The 15,666-nt window shown below is 41.4% G+C and overlaps 2 long non-coding RNA genes across 2 annotated transcripts in view; one reads left to right on the forward strand and one right to left on the reverse strand.

The window, feature by feature from the left end:
• Positions 1 to 10,787, reverse strand: part of LOC121073010 — a 46,178-nt gene extending 35,391 nt beyond the window's left edge. Inside the window, exon 1 of the long non-coding RNA XR_005821466.1 lies at positions 10,685 to 10,787. This is a non-coding gene — a long non-coding RNA (uncharacterized LOC121073010). The remainder of the gene's footprint in view (positions 1 to 10,684) is intronic.
• A 1,181-nt stretch (positions 10,788 to 11,968) lies between these two features.
• LOC121073011 lies at positions 11,969 to 13,275 on the forward strand. The gene is made up of 3 exons (XR_005821467.1): positions 11,969 to 12,034; positions 12,116 to 12,220; positions 12,689 to 13,275. It is a non-coding gene; the product is annotated as an uncharacterized LOC121073011 (long non-coding RNA).
• Positions 13,276 to 15,666: the final 2,391 nt, after the last annotated feature.

Here is a 15,666-nt window from a genome sequence, read left to right on the forward strand (position 1 = left end):
CCAACAGCTGGTATTTATCCAGGAGACTGATAATTGTATGCAACATGGGCCTCAAAAAATGATTAGTGCGGTAGAGACAGCTCCTGCTTTATAAAGATGTGATATAAAGGAGGTCAAGCTAAATGCAACAGTCCCTTCTGGACCTAAATACTATAAATCTACAACATCATTTATTTTATTCATTGTCTCATAGCTAAATGATTATGTTCACCCTTTCCCCTAGCACATCACTATCAGTGACAGATTCACAAAATAATACTGCTCCAGACAGAATGAAAGGCAATGCATTAAAAAATAATAATACAGTATTTACATATTACTACCAGAAGGCATGAAAACATTCATTTTGTGTTTGCATTGGGCTGCAACACCTGCATCAGAACAGATGTGTTTTTAAAAATAAATAAATAAAATCCAGTTAAAATTACCCATGTGACAACATCTGACATTTCTGGCATATTGTATAGTTTTCATGCAGCTGGATTTCTGCATTCAGTATCCTAGTCTTCTGGATAAAAAATGGTATTTCCCTTTGCTCACTTATGAGCTTGGATCTGGGATTCTGGACGATAATCTAAATATTTAGACTATCATCCAGGACTTTAACCAAATCTATTAAAGAGTCTTTCTGGACTTATTCTGATGCAAAATAAAATGCTTTGTGCTCTAATGGAAGAATTACTGATATTAAAAGTTCTGATCCTAAATGTACCACAGAGCACTTCTTTGGATATCAAGCGGAGCCTGAAAAGCTGCTATTTTTATCGGGTTTGCATTTTATAGATAAGCATTAACTGCACCTTATCGGACTGGCTGACACCAGGTTTCCCCGTGCTACAAAGTTCTGGCTTTGCAGAACCAGCAAAGCCGGGCAGTTCTTAGCTGGAAGTGCCGCAGGTTTAAATATCATTAACATATTTTTGTGCTCATCTCTCTGATTAGCTTTTTCACAGTGGTAACTTTCCCTGTTGCTAGGACAGACTCACTGGCAACCAGAGGAGAGGTTTGTAACAGCTGGAGAGACAAAAGGCAATCACAGAGGATGGGCATGAATGTGCTGGCCTTGGCAAGGCAGCACACAGCCTGCAAGCACCACCCAAGGACCAGCTGCCCCACGGGACCCCGCGTAGCCCTGAGCATCTGAGCAGGGACAGCACGAAGGGTCCAGCTGGTGCGATGCTGCTCCTACACATGCCTGGTGACAGCGGTGACACCAGTGTTGCAGAGCTGTGTACTGAGGTAGGATACTGGAAAGAAAAATCCACCCATCAGAATATCTGCCGTAAAATAGAGTTAGCACTTCTCCTGGCAGGGTCCCGGAGGGGAGTGCAGCAGCAAATGCACCATGTGAAAATTAAAGCTGAGAGAGGGGGGAGAATTTTACTCCAGAGAGAAGGTGTTGAGGGGCAGAAAGTGGGGTTATTCACAGCCTTTATTCATCTTGATGGCTGCCCAGGATAATAAGAGAAGAGGCATAATATGGGAAGCTAGGAACGATGAATGCAGTAATTTGAAGATATTTTCATGAATCTTTCACTCTTACCAGGAAACAGTTGTTGTGGCGGTTTGGAGCTATTCAGGAGCAAAATACATTTATGTGAAAGAGAAGAAAAACGATATTCACAAAGCTGTCTAAGGATTCAGGTAAGAACCATTGACCTGTGTAGAGAACAGACATCAGAAAGCGAATAAAGAAATGATGGGAAGAAAAGGCACTGTGGAAAATAATAATCCAAAACCTCACTAAAGCATTGGGAGACAGGAGTCTGGTTTTATGAAGGAGGCTCTGAAGGAGAAAAGGGAGCCCAGAGGAAGCCACTGCCAAATATTTAAGGACAGAGAATGATGGATTGAAGGAGATCCCTGATTGACTGAAAAGGAAGGAAGGACTTCAGATGCTACTTCTGAAGCAAATACACAGCTGAAAGCTTGTGTCTGTACCGCAGAGGAGGGGAGAGGACTGCCGTATTCTGCGTTTTTAAGGTAGAAGTACAGTACTTGGCTGTAAACAAGATGTCTCACAAGCTGAACACCAACAGGCTTGTGTTTACAGTGATCCTCCTCAGGAAATCTCCCTTTGATGCCAGCAGCTCACCTCCTGTCAGAAGCAGCAGGAGTGCTAGTCCATGGATGCAGCCACAGACATTTTTATTACCCTCCCACCCAGGTCTGCTGAGCGAGCTCTGGATAACGTGCAGCAGAAGCAATGACCATGCTCCCTGCCCTGGAAGCATCACCTGCACTGGTGGCACTGGGCTGGGACTGGTTTCTGAAGAAAGGACTGTGGACAGGGAGCTGGCAGGCTACACTGATGACAAATTAAAAAGGAACTATTCTAAGCTGCTTCAAAGAGGGAGGACAAAATTGTCCACCACCCAGAAACTAAAAAGCAGGTGACTCACTAGAGGGGGTGAGTGTTTGGCTGATTCGCAATCTTTCACATTCCTGAGGTTATTTCTCTTCAGATGAGAGGAACAGGCTTGTGCTGAAGCACCAGCTCATAACGCTGACACAGGGGTTTCAAATCCTGGCATTGCTGCCCGCTTCCCCCAGAGCAGTGAACAGAAACCAACTCACTGGCTTGTGCCTCAACCTCCACGTGCAAAAATAAAACACATAGCAAATCCAAGGAGACTGGCACAAGCTTAGAGCAGTGAATAACAGGGCCATAACAGGGATAAGACAACTGAAATCAGTTTTGGAGGAGTTTTTTTCCTTCCAAACAAGTAACTTTAAAAAAAATAAATAAATCTTTCTTACTATTGTGAGATCTCAGCTGGAATATTGTAACCAGATTTATGCAATCACATTAAGAAAAATGTGGAGGATTTGCAGTTCATTGAGAAGATATCAACAGGAGTCATAAGTGCAGAAAAACACGATTTACAGGGGAAGCTGGAAAAAACTGGCTTCATTTACATTGTAGAACAGAGTATTGTCTGACTATAAGGCAGTGTTTCAGTCACTACATAGGTAAATGCAAAAATAATTGATAATAAAACTAAGTAAACAGCTGCCCAGGCTAGACAGAGTTGGTTTTGCCATGCAGCAGGGGGAGGGACTCACTCCTGACCTTGTAAGTCTATTCCAAACCTAACTATAGCAACATGTATTATACAATGTACTAGTGAAATAAAACATTTTTGTTAAATACCGTAAGGCAGAGTGAATCTCAAAGCTATTAATACATTAATTAAAAAAAAAAAAAAGCCAAGCCTATCTCTACACAATGGATATACATATTAGGACATGCAGATACATGGCTTGGGCAAACATCAAAATCAATTACATTCCAAAGGACTGCTTGTCTCAGCAACTTGCATTTCTTGTAAAACACTTGAGAGATGATTCAATAATCAAACCTCAATTGCCCAACAATTCATCCCATTAAGTCATAGCAAGGAACATGCACATTGACCACAAGGAAACTTTCTTAGCCCCATGCAGCTAATTGTTTTCTTGCTTGAAGCCTGGTGTCTTTAAATAATTCTGGCTAGCAGAGTGGCAGATGATATTCCCATTTGCCATGCAAACACAATCCTTTTCTGAAGGCTGCTAAGCTCTTTGCCACCAAAATCAGTGGAACTCCAGCTGTTTACATCGGATCTGTGAAAGGCTTTGAAGATGAAAAGAACTGTGCAAGTCCTAAGTGTAGCTATTTTGGCAAGGAATCTAGACCAGAAACACAGGCTGTTACACACAGACCCTATTGTTTCCTGTCAAAAGTCATCTTTATCAGCATAAAGGCAGAAGCCAGCAAAACCCAGGCAGTCACATTAAAAAAAATAGTTTGAGATCCAACAGGATACTTGCAGAGGCACTCTCAGCAGAAGGGCACAGTAAAATTTTACTTTGTTTCCATTACTAATCCTTTCTGGTATCAACTCTAACATTTTTAAATCATAATTATTTGTTCTGACATAGCTTTTGAGCAATCTCTAGGCCAAACTGTTGTTTGGAGGACTTCCCAGCAACATGCTATATGAAGGGGACGTAGGCTGAGGTGAAAACGCTGTGTGTGAGGAGCAGCCCGAGGTGAGCAGGAAGTTTCCTGGGGCAAATATGAGAGAACAGGTACAAAGGGTTTTGTTTTGTTGTTTTCTTATTTTTTGAGGGTGGGAGTGTTTTGTTTGTTTGTTGCTTTATTTATTTGACTGCTTTGTCTGGAGAGGAAACAAAAGCATCAAGGTCTGGGAAGAAAGTCTGAAAGAGAAACAGGGAGACAAAATGGCACTGGAAACATGCTGAAAGCAGGTAGGGTGCTGTACAAACTCATTCATCAATAAATGTAAATAAAAACAGAGTAAACAATGAAAAGAAGGGCACTGGAGAAAAGATTGAAGAAATACCTCCAGATGAACAGGCTGCGTATAGGGCAGCACTCCAGGAAAACATACCAACATATTGTTTCAAGACACAACCCAGAAAAGTCTGCGAGGACCCAGCCAAATGTGCTGTAATAATTTCACAGAATCTGAGCAGACTCTGCCAGCGTCACACAAAGCGTTAGGTGAATTCTGCAGACAGGTGACATCCCCAGAGATTGATCAAGCCAACAGAAGACATCTACAGCAAGTTACTGCATGTGGCAACAGCAGGCAAGGTGATGATGGAATGGTTCAGGATGACCACTGAAGTCAGACAAGGATACATGTTCTGCCCAGATTTATTTCTCCTCGTAGCTGATGCTACTAGGTTCTAGCCTAATGATGGCCATAGCTTGGACAGAAGAAACAGAAAATGCTGAGCTGTATGAAAAGTCTGTTGACACATCAGTAAAATTGACCTCACCCTGGACCGCGGGGACTTTACGGAGAGTAACTGAAAAAGTGGATTAAAAGAACATAAAACTCAACCCAGGAATTTTTGGAAGACTACAGAAATAAAGCTGCAGGTCCAGGTATCCCAAAACCCTGCAGGCTTTGAGGATTCCAGGCGGAGAATGGGTATTGAAAAGATACTGGAAAGAAAAGGACCATACCTGTTGCTACTGACTGCAGATAAATGAAAAATATTACAAGATTTATAAGGTTAAGGTTATTTTTTTAATAAAATTCACAGTTAAAGGAACTCAGCAAGCAAGAGAAGAAAAGTCAGTGGCTGCAGAAATGACTTCAGCTAATGAATTACAAGGAATAAAAAGGTCTAATGACACAGATGCCTTATTTCACTTCCCTTGATGCTGTTAACGGGCACACTTCACGTGCAAGTCTGTGGAGCACAGAGGTACACAAACTAGCCAAGCAGCATTTAGCCTAAGCTTTCCAGTGTACAAAATAAAGTGCAGCATCATGGAGACATGGATCCGAGCCAAAGCACCCTGGGGCCAGGAAGGCTCAGCTCAGTCCTGCACGTCTTTGCATACCCCAGGCTCCAAAGAGGAGCACAGAGGATCTGCTGTTCTGCGAGAACTGAACACATTAATCATTCATGGATTCAGACTATTGCCCAGAAAAAGACAGCCACTGTGCGTTTACGCAGTCTTTTCATCATTTCCCATCTTGTAATTGATCACCCTATGCAGTGAGTCAGGAGAATTTCAGTAAATTCCCTTGACAGCAGAAGGCTGAGGCTCTCAGCGTAGACCTCTACAACAGCTAGAAGCATGGATCCAGGTTTTTTGTTGTTGTTGTTTTTTGGGGGTTTTAAGACCAGCTTCCTATTCTCCATGTGTCTTTGCAGTCTTCACAGAAAGTATTTAAAAGGGTCAGATCTGCTTCCTAGGGAAACAATCGGCAGAATAGACCAGCATGGTTTCCTCATCCCCTATATCCCACCCTGTATTTGCAGGCTGCATGATCGGGAAAGAAGGACCTAATGTCATCCTGCTATATCTTTGTCATCCTCACCTCACAAAGAAGCAAAGGGCTGCCCTGCACCCCCACATCATCTAGGTTGGATCGTCAAGTCCAAACCATCAAACTGACCTCCCAAGTCCCAGCACTAAACCATGTCCCCTAGTGAAATTCTTCCTAATGTCTAATCTAAACCTCCCCTGGCACAATCTGAGGCCATTTCCTCGTGTCCTATCACTTGTCACCTGAGAAAGGAGACCAACACCCTCATCACAGCAACCTCCTTTCTAACAGCTCTTGATAAAAAAATAAAAATAAAAATATATAGATAAAACATGGAGGGAGAGGGGGGAAGAGTAAGCTTTAAAGTAAAGGCTCGCTGCTATGGTGAATTTCCAAACATTGCGTGAGTCACTTACAGAGGAAGTTTCTACATGCTTGTGTTTTCCAGCTCAAATACTGTAATTAAACTACCTTAGCTACTGATTGGGAAAAGCTTTATTATTGCAATAGCTAAGCCTGAAGATGAATCACATTGCCTTTGTACACTGCAGGTGGTTTATCACAGAAGCCACCCAATTGCCTTTTAGGACAGGTGGCATTTACTGAGAGAAAAAACACGTTTTGTCATGTTTGTCTAAGCAGAAATACAATCTCGACCATTGTCTGCTCTCAAAAAAAAAAAAAAAAAAGAAAAGAAAAAAACACCCTGAGAAGGCAACATTTAAAAGGGAGAGAGAAAGAGACTGCAAAGCTGTTCTGACACTAGTGATTAAATCCTAGGAATTTATGAGTAGGAGATGAAAAACCCAGCAGCCCATTACTGATACCCGTTGCAGACAGAATGTGTTGTTCACAGAAGGGCGTTCCTTCAGCAGGAAACTGCAAAATGGGCCATGTACGATCAAAGATGTGGCCATACCACTGTCATGTAACAGGCCCAAATAAAGAAACATAACGGCATGATCCAAAACTATGCATTCCATTTCATCAAATATTTCAGGGTGAGGTTTTGAAGAGGGCTCTCCTTCCAGGTCATCAGCTAAAGCAACACGATTTTCTAAATAGTTCAGTGACCAGAGCATTGAGATCTTTTGTTATTCCAGCCAAATTAACCTGAAAGTTGCTGGGTATCGAGCACCTTAGAAAATGCCATTGAGAGTCCAGAATGCTTCTGTCACATCTTTGACAAAGAAACACTGCTCCTTCCATGTTTACAAGGGGCCAGATACAGCAATCCCTACAGAGGGTATGAATTTTGTGGGAAACAGAACTGAAATTGGGACTAGACAACTGAGCCCTCAACCAGTGCGATGGGTCAGACTTGGGTTTCTTTTTCTTCTTCCTTCACCAAGGAAGCCACAGGAAAAAGACAGCCGTTGGCGTTCTGATCTCTTACCCACATTTTATCTCATGTAACAGTACTTATGACAGTTCTTTCTTTTTCTGTAGAGAACTGATATGATTAAACCAGGGCAAGAACAAGTCACGTCCAAAAACATTCCTTAAAAAGGCAAAAATTAACCACCCTTGGAAAAACAAGAGAGGAATGTGAGTAACACAGCATTTCCTGTGGCTTGTATACTTATCTCATACTGTAATGACCAAGTGGCTTACTTGTCTCTACCCGTTACAAAAGGGATTCTTTGCATTTTCACGTGGTTCAGCTCTACAACCAACCACACAGTTTTACTACTTTGTCTTGGCTATTTTGGTGCTTAGATACTCAAATCCTTTTCCCTTCCCCCAGTAAGTAAATTTTCCAGGCTAAAGTTCAAAGTAAATTCCAATGTGATTATATAAACACATGCATACTGTAGATTGACATCACACAATGCCATTCTTTGTTGCTGGATTTTTTTTTCTTTTTAATTTGCAACAACTTCTGTACGCCTGGCTTGCTTCCCTAAAATAGTAGCTTATTACACCCTACTGAATAAGACAGGGCTGTATTTATTCCTCTGGCAGTTTGGATTTTGTAGGAAAAAAACGCTCACGATTTAATTCATAAAAATAGACCTACAAAGGAAAATAAGAGTAACAGACCTTATGAATCTCCCTGTTTATTAATGCATGTGATTAGTGGAGTGGAGAGAAAGCAGGTTTATGTGTTTCAGTCCATCATGACTGTGAAATTGAACTGTAAATGGTACCTAGTGCAGTCAAGTGAAACAGACACCATGCAGCGAGTTAATGGAAATGTGGAGAGCTTTTCTTTTTAACAAAGTACTCGAGCAATTATCCCAGCACACCCACAGTGAAATGAGATAAAGTTAGTCTGTGCATTACAAAGGCTGTTAACTGCAAAATAAATTTACTGACAGCCATTTGGAACCCTTAGTTCATTGTTCCTTTTTCTGCACCTATTAGCTAAAAATGACAAACAGCTAAAAATGAGCAGCCCATGCTTTGTGGGGTGGGAGAGCAGCAGCCTGGGACGTTTGTTATGGGCACGCACTAGCCGACAGGGAACTGCTCTAGGTTATGGATACTGCTTGCCCCAGAACACAAATAAATAGTCCAAGAAAGTAATGCACTTTATTTTCATACTCACCTAAAAATGAGGTGGGGTTTTCAGAGAGATCTGCAGCAGCCTCGTTCTGCCACGCAGCCTATGCAAGCGTTACGCGCTTCTGACAACCCCACTACTCTTTTGCTGCAACTGCCTGTGTATTGTACACCAACCTTTTACAGCAATAGCAAAAAGATATCTAAGCTTCCCCACGGGCTCAGCTTTCCCATCTCTTCCATGACTGCCCACAGCACTGAGGAACGAAGGTCACGTTTGAGGCGTTAGCTGCTCCAGTACAGGACCTAGGAGATTACCCTCTGAAACCTACCCTTGGATATATGTTTAGTAAGGATCTCCTGCTCTCTCGGCAGCTGTGCAATGATACCAGCACATCCGATGGTAAAAATTGGTGCCCTGGGGCAGAATTCAACCCCTGGATACAGACAGCCAGGAAGCTCTGCCCTGCCGTGCACAGTGCAGGGGTCTCACAGCCACCCCAAGGGGAGCTTTAATGGGAGCTAACGGAGCTTCACTTCCCAAACAGAAAACCTGAAGCAGACATTCAGAAGTATTCATTAACGTTCACTATGTTTTCCTATAGGTTTTCCACTTCAGGGAAAACCCTTCCCTCCCAAGCCTTTGCTAGCCAGCACCATGGCTTGCTACCTGCACACCAGAGACCAACTTATTTTATGATACACCCAGTGGAGAAGCTGATATGGCAGTGATGTCAAGAATGTTTTGAAAAAGCAACCAATCCTACATATCAATTGCAACTTCTGTTTTAGAAAGTTATTTATTGCCAGTGAGAACTGTCTTTGGCCTCTTTGATATATCTCCTTGCGGCACCAAATGTAGCAGCACACTATTTGTTTTTTATCATGCTATTCTGAGAGCAGCTCAAACGCAAACCAGCATCAAATGTAGCACATTGACCCAAAGTCAATCCCTGTTTTATGTAATACCGACGACGTCTCTTACTCCCACGGCAATACAATCTAGTTCCCATTTGCATTTCCAGTGCAGATGAAAGGAGAGGGCTATTTACTCACTCTTCCGTTGCTATTCCTAGTCTCTGTGCTGCAGCACCACTCTATTCAGCAGGTATATTGACTTCCCTAATTCTCTATTCTGGAGCACATCGTCATGGTTTGTTGCTATTAGCCTTAGTTACCCAACCTCTGAGAGCACCCCTCCCTTCTTTTCAGGGAGGTATGATTTGAAGATCTGTATCTTTTGTCCTCACAGCTATTATTTATGGCTGTCAGTTAGACAACTGAAACTGAAAACTAAATAACCAGTGCTCTCCCCCTTCACAGACCCATTACTGTTGCTTCTTCCTGGCTTTTATTCAACATGATCACAACTTTTATTTCCCCTAGTTGTGTACATTATATAAGCATCCTATGCAGCCCTGGCACAGCTGTGTCACAAACACATTCTTCATCCCCTCTACAACCTCAATCCCAGACCCAGCAAATAAAACCCTGGGAACTGCTCTGATTTCCACCCTCCTGAGCCATACACAGGCAAAGCCATCCTCACATAGACCCTAACTGTGGGCAAGGTTTGTTGTAGCTTGCAACAACAGTTTAACATGGGACCAGTCTAGACCCTGGGGAAGTCGCTGTTTTGTCCTGCCCAGAGCTGCTAATGCATGTGCGCTGGCTCCTCTCTCTGCCTTGCAGCACTTCCATTTCTTTGCATGTCTGTCAGATTCTTTCCATGTTGCTTTTCCTTTGCTGTGCAATGTAGCAAGATGCCAGCTTTCTATTTTTCATGCTATATGCACTCTGGATCTAGCGTTACGCTTGAGATGCTATCAAGTAGCCAAATGTGACACGTTTTCAAGGTTGGCCTCAAGGTAACTAACTAGGGGAGTGAGTCTTTCAATCACAATCAGATACCAATCAAATAAAAATAGATGAGGGCTGACGGTGGACTTGCATTATTATACTGTCTATTTCCAGCTGGTTTAGGTCAGGATGTTTTTATCAACCGGGTCTCCAACTCACCTCACTAGTATGCAAGGAAGGCAGGAGGAAAAGTGGTTGTTCAGAAATGGAATAATTTGTGATTGATAGCTGAAGGAAAACGAAGACAGTAGTTATCTTGATTTATTAGATGTAATCGTGCTTCTGGCATCATTGTAAGACAAAGCAAATCCCAGAGATAAAATCAGTCTGGGGGAGGAGCGGGGACCCACAGCTGTGAAGGCATCATTTCAAGAAGCAGCTTCCCTCCCTCCCTTACATAAACATGACGTCAAAGTCACTGTAAACCTGCAGCTACCCAAACAGTATTCGTTGTGTCCTAGTGCATGGCACAAAGTTCACTACTGACTTCAAAGGAACAGAAAGATACAGAGAAATTTTACCTTTAATTTGCCGTGTTGATATAGATCAGGGAGATTTGTAGGCTTTGATCTTCCCTTATTTAATTAAGCTCAGATGAAGTCCAGTTGAAACACGAAGTTTCAGCTTCGGCAGGGGACTCTATGGCCCAGCAGAGTTTTCACCAGTCTTTCATCTCCTCCGATCAAAGCACCTTACCCTGACCCAGCTGATGTCAAATTATTCTGATTCAATCCCAGTGAAGAACTATCTCTTATTTGCGACTAGGGCTTCCTGTGAACATCACAAAGGTATCTCACACGGAGGAGCTACACTGTTGTTTACCATTTTTGCTCCAAAATACATATAAAAGAAAACAGACCTTGACTACTCTGCAAGTAAGGGCCCCAGCCAGAGTCCTTTAAATGCAGGGAGAATTACATGCATCTTGAATCAAGATCTAATATAGGCTTCAATTTTTCTCTGATTTTGTTGCTAATTTTTGCACCTGTAAAGAATTAAAACAATGATTTTGAGCATAGCTGGCCTGAGGATAAGTGGTCTGATTTAGCTTCTTATTAAGCAATTGTGCTCAGCTTTCGCAAATTCATCATTTCACCTGAACATGTTAAAGATGAGTCTAAAACTGCCTGTTCTCCAAAAATGTCATCTCTGCATGTTACATCTTCTTTCCTGATTTTTTTTTTTAACCTCATTTTCATCAGAGGGAAACTTTGGTGTCACAGTGACAATACTGCTGTAACCCACAAAGCATGGCACCTGATTAGAAAACAATGTTCACACTTTTGAAAAGAAACACCACCAATCCATAGGTCCCAAGCAAAACCTTGAGTCTACAAAGAGCTCTGCAGGAGCAGCCCCCTTATTCTGGCCACTGGTGTGAAGTCCCATCAATTCAGAAGGACTTTCTCATGTAACGTTCCTTCAGGGCACACAGGTGAAGGCTATGTCTCATCTGCAGCCCCCTCATCCTTCAGTGGAGGTGCACAGCACTACTGTAGACCACCCAAAACCACCAAATATCATGGCTGTAGCCACCCATAGCTGAAAGAATGCCTTTATGATCCAGACTGATTTACCTTCCCTCTAGAGAGTGTGGTGGTGTGGTCTCAGCAGGCTTATAACAACCTACGAGGGCCATGGGGACATGAGGTGGGCAGGACACACACAGCAAGTCTGGTTTTCCACCATCAAAACTGTTTTTGCATTGCAGTATTGACAAGTCAAACAATGTTCAGGTGCTTTGAGAGGTCAGGTGCTCCAGTTAATTATCAGGGAAATTAGGAGCACCCCACCACTGACCACATGCAAAGCCAAGGTTCCTACTGAAGGCCTCAAAATTATCTGTCTGAAGACTACTCATCACCATAAGGGTCTGTGTAAATGTTGCTCTAACTAATGGGATTTAGACCCGTGCTTGCTAACACTATCACAATCACTTCCTTTTTTTGCAGGAGGAGGATCTTGGTGTTTCCTGAAAGCAGATGTGTCAATGGGAGTTAAATGTCACCAACTACCTTTGGCTGATTAAACTATGTTTTGCTACATCTGATACAATTGTAAGAGTGCACCACGCTGATAAGGCACACGTTTTGCACAAAATGTCACGCGTGTTTATTAGTAGATTAAGCTGCAGCAGGTTTAATTTTAGATCTTTTGATTCAAGTGGTGCAATGAAGATTAAATGTTAGACATTATTAAAGATGCAGATGTGGTTATATTGAATTATAAACCTCATTAAGTGCAGTGTCCTAGACAGGCTTGTGAGATAAGCTACAAAGGACTTCCTTACCTCATACTAAAGTTATTAAAATATTAAAAGGTAAATTCAATCATAAAAATATTATGATAGAATGAAACTGATACTTTAAAAACCTTATTACAAAAGGCTACATTCCTTTCATGTATAATTACTTCCCTCTCAACTTAGATTGCTGGATTTGATATTAAAATGCAAGTATTTTTCCTCTTTTGAACACGCATAAAAAGCAAATACAATGGAGCCAAATTTCTTTCACTCCTTTCAGCACCTGAGTCTTGAAAGGTCCTGCTCCTCATTGTCAAGCATTGAATTCTCATCGACATTGAAGTTATCCACCAACAATTTTATCTGGTAGCACAGGCATCCCCACTTGCCATGGATGAGTGGCTGAGACGCAGCTATCAAAGGAAATTTATGAAGAGATTTTGGAATGTCTGAGGTGCCTACATTCAGAGAAGAGACCAACAACATAGAATCTGGCAGAGATTCACAAAGAAATAAAGGAGGATTTTCAGATCTTCTCATCAACTTCTTTAACATCAGACAATTGCTATAGCCTTCATTTTGTAGAACAGCAAGGGCTACACAGTGGAATTTGAAAAGTCAAAAAAAAAAAAAAAAAGTTTAGAGTTAATAAATTATTTTATGAGGCACATAATGAAGCTGGGGGGCTCATTGCGATGAGATGTGGAGGTTCCATGTCATCCCACTTCAAAAGATTTCCTATTGGCATGGATAATGAGAAAGAATACCACTATGTTGCTGCTGAGGATGAACGATCTATAAGAAATAAAAACGTTGCTGGCCCAGAGCATCAGCCAACCACTGACTGATTGCGGGGGTAGAGAAAACCCTCCCGTGGGAATTCCTTAATTGCTCGGCCTTCCTTGCAAGGGTTTGCTCTGGCTCTTACTATCAAGACCAAGGTATTGCTTTGACCTAGTAGGACAATTGCAGCTCTTTCACGCTACATGGAAGTAGAAACCACTTCACACACCAACAGTGCTTTTGCAGATTTTATCGAAACCATATGAACAGCTGTACCTAAGTTCTGGACACATTCCCACCACTTCCAGTAAGCATTCCTTCGTTGCAAGATGAGGTATGAGCTATTGAGCTATGCTAACACCATCATCTGACCGTTAGGTTTTGCAAATGAGCAACTTGCCCTTCCCCGTTTAAAGGATACCAACCATTTGTCCTAGCCTGGACCACCTTTTTTAAAAAAGCCCATTAAATCCTTCAGTGCAAGTTCCATGGTTTTCTTCTATTTTCCTGTTACACCTCTTTGACTGAATTAGATAAAGGCCATCCTAATACACTGCAAATGTAGAGACAGTGATATTAATTCTCATCTGCTCGATGACTGCATTTTTAAAATCATGCAAGAATTTAAAAGCGTTTTCTGTAGGTACATTATGTGACTTGAATGAACTAAGTGACCACAACAGATTTGATTCATGATAAGATATCTGAATTAGCTTGTTTGCGAGACTTGCTAGATCAGATAACCTGACTTGTCTTTCAGCACAAAGAGCAGGTCTCTTCAGATAAAGCTGGAAAAAAAAAAAAAAAGAAAGAAAGAAAAAAAAAAGGACCAATTGATTTGATTGCATTATATTTTACATTAGATGATCCTTTTGGGATCCCTATAAAAGCTGGCATTGATTTAAAGCTATCTGTCAATGACTCAAGGCACTTGATGTCAAAAATGGCAAGATAAAAAAGCTTGTTATACAAATAAATCAAATAAAGAGAGGGCTACAACAATGATTTTTGTAAAGTAGGCAATCACATTCTAGTATGTTAGAGTCTGATTATTGCGGCTGTAATGAGGATCTGAAAATAAAAAAAATAATATATCTCACTTCTACTAGGAAGGGAATAGGGGAAGTGGGAAAGCAAGACTTGTAGCAGAATATCCAAGTCTTTTATAAGATTTTTGTGGTAGAGAGTTACAAATCCTCTTGCTTCTCTTTAGCTGTTTCTCTGTATGATAACCTGAACATTTTTAGGAACTTTTATCTATAGTAATTTTCTCCTATACATAAACCAAGTTGTATTTTGCATGATTATATTTTTTTTGTATCAAGTAGAATAAAACAACAGGATTTAAAGGGAAATATCATTTGCTTATGAGAGTTTCCGAGAAATAGCATGGTTGGGTATTTTCATCTTTGTTTCCTTGCCTTTTGCAATTTTAATTTGGGAAAGCGCATACACTGTGAAACGTTTACTTAAATATTCCATTGTTAGTCCATGCTCCAGGAAGAAAAATAATAATAATAATGTTACTTTAAAGTTCAGTTCTTATGGTGTGGTTTGTTTTTTTTTTTTTTTTTTTTTTTTTGGTGGGTAATTTGTTAGCAGGAAAAAAAAAAAAAAATCAAGGCTCCAACTGAGAGCACTTTGGAAGAAGGCAGAAAGTAATAAAGCACCATCATGAATTCAGATGTTGCAGGCAGAGCTACTAAATAAAATACACAAACGGGGCAGCTGGGACTGTTGCCTTTTCTTCTGCTCTGTAAACATAGGTCTGCAGAACATAGATTGCTTCCGTAGCTGGAAGTAATAGCAGCTCCCATATCCTCTTTGAGCAAAACCAGTCATGACAACATGATCTCTTGCACAGCCTGTACTTTTTAGCACACGGACAATTGCAAGATGACTCACCATGCTTTTAATTGCAGCTTTGATCATTAAATCTTTTTTGAATTACTGAAGACTCTATTTCCGCTTTTCAGTTACAAAAATCATCAGAAAAGGATTTGAGGTTTCAGGTTAGAAGGTTCAGCTTTTCTTTTAAAATCCCAGCTTGACTCAGTGAGGAACCATAAAGTGCTGCAAACACTAGGACAAAGTAACAACACCAGACCAAATTCCTTAGCCTCTAACATCCTATGTTGGCATCTACCTCTGTATCTCATCTGCCATTTCCAGGGGAGAATTTTTGTTGCTTTGGTAACCTACTGAAACACCAACTGTCTTATTTGCATTGTAGTTGGCCTGCTTCTGGCATGAGTTACCCATAGCTCTTTTTGGATTAACCAGATGCTGGTAGTATTTTTCAGTGATGTTTCATCCAGTAGTCAAGTAAGACACCACTAGATGGCTCAAGGGACTGGTAGGCTGTATCTACTGCAGCAGGTCTCCAGACAAGGCACTTGGTGGCGGCCCCCAGGAAGTCTTTGGCCACGGAGGAACTGTTCAGGAAACAGAAGAAAGGACCCAGCTTTGTCCTGT

Source organism: Cygnus olor, chromosome 7 (assembly GCF_009769625.2).
Source record: "Cygnus olor isolate bCygOlo1 chromosome 7, bCygOlo1.pri.v2, whole genome shotgun sequence".
Taxonomy (NCBI): domain Eukaryota; kingdom Metazoa; phylum Chordata; class Aves; order Anseriformes; family Anatidae; genus Cygnus; species Cygnus olor.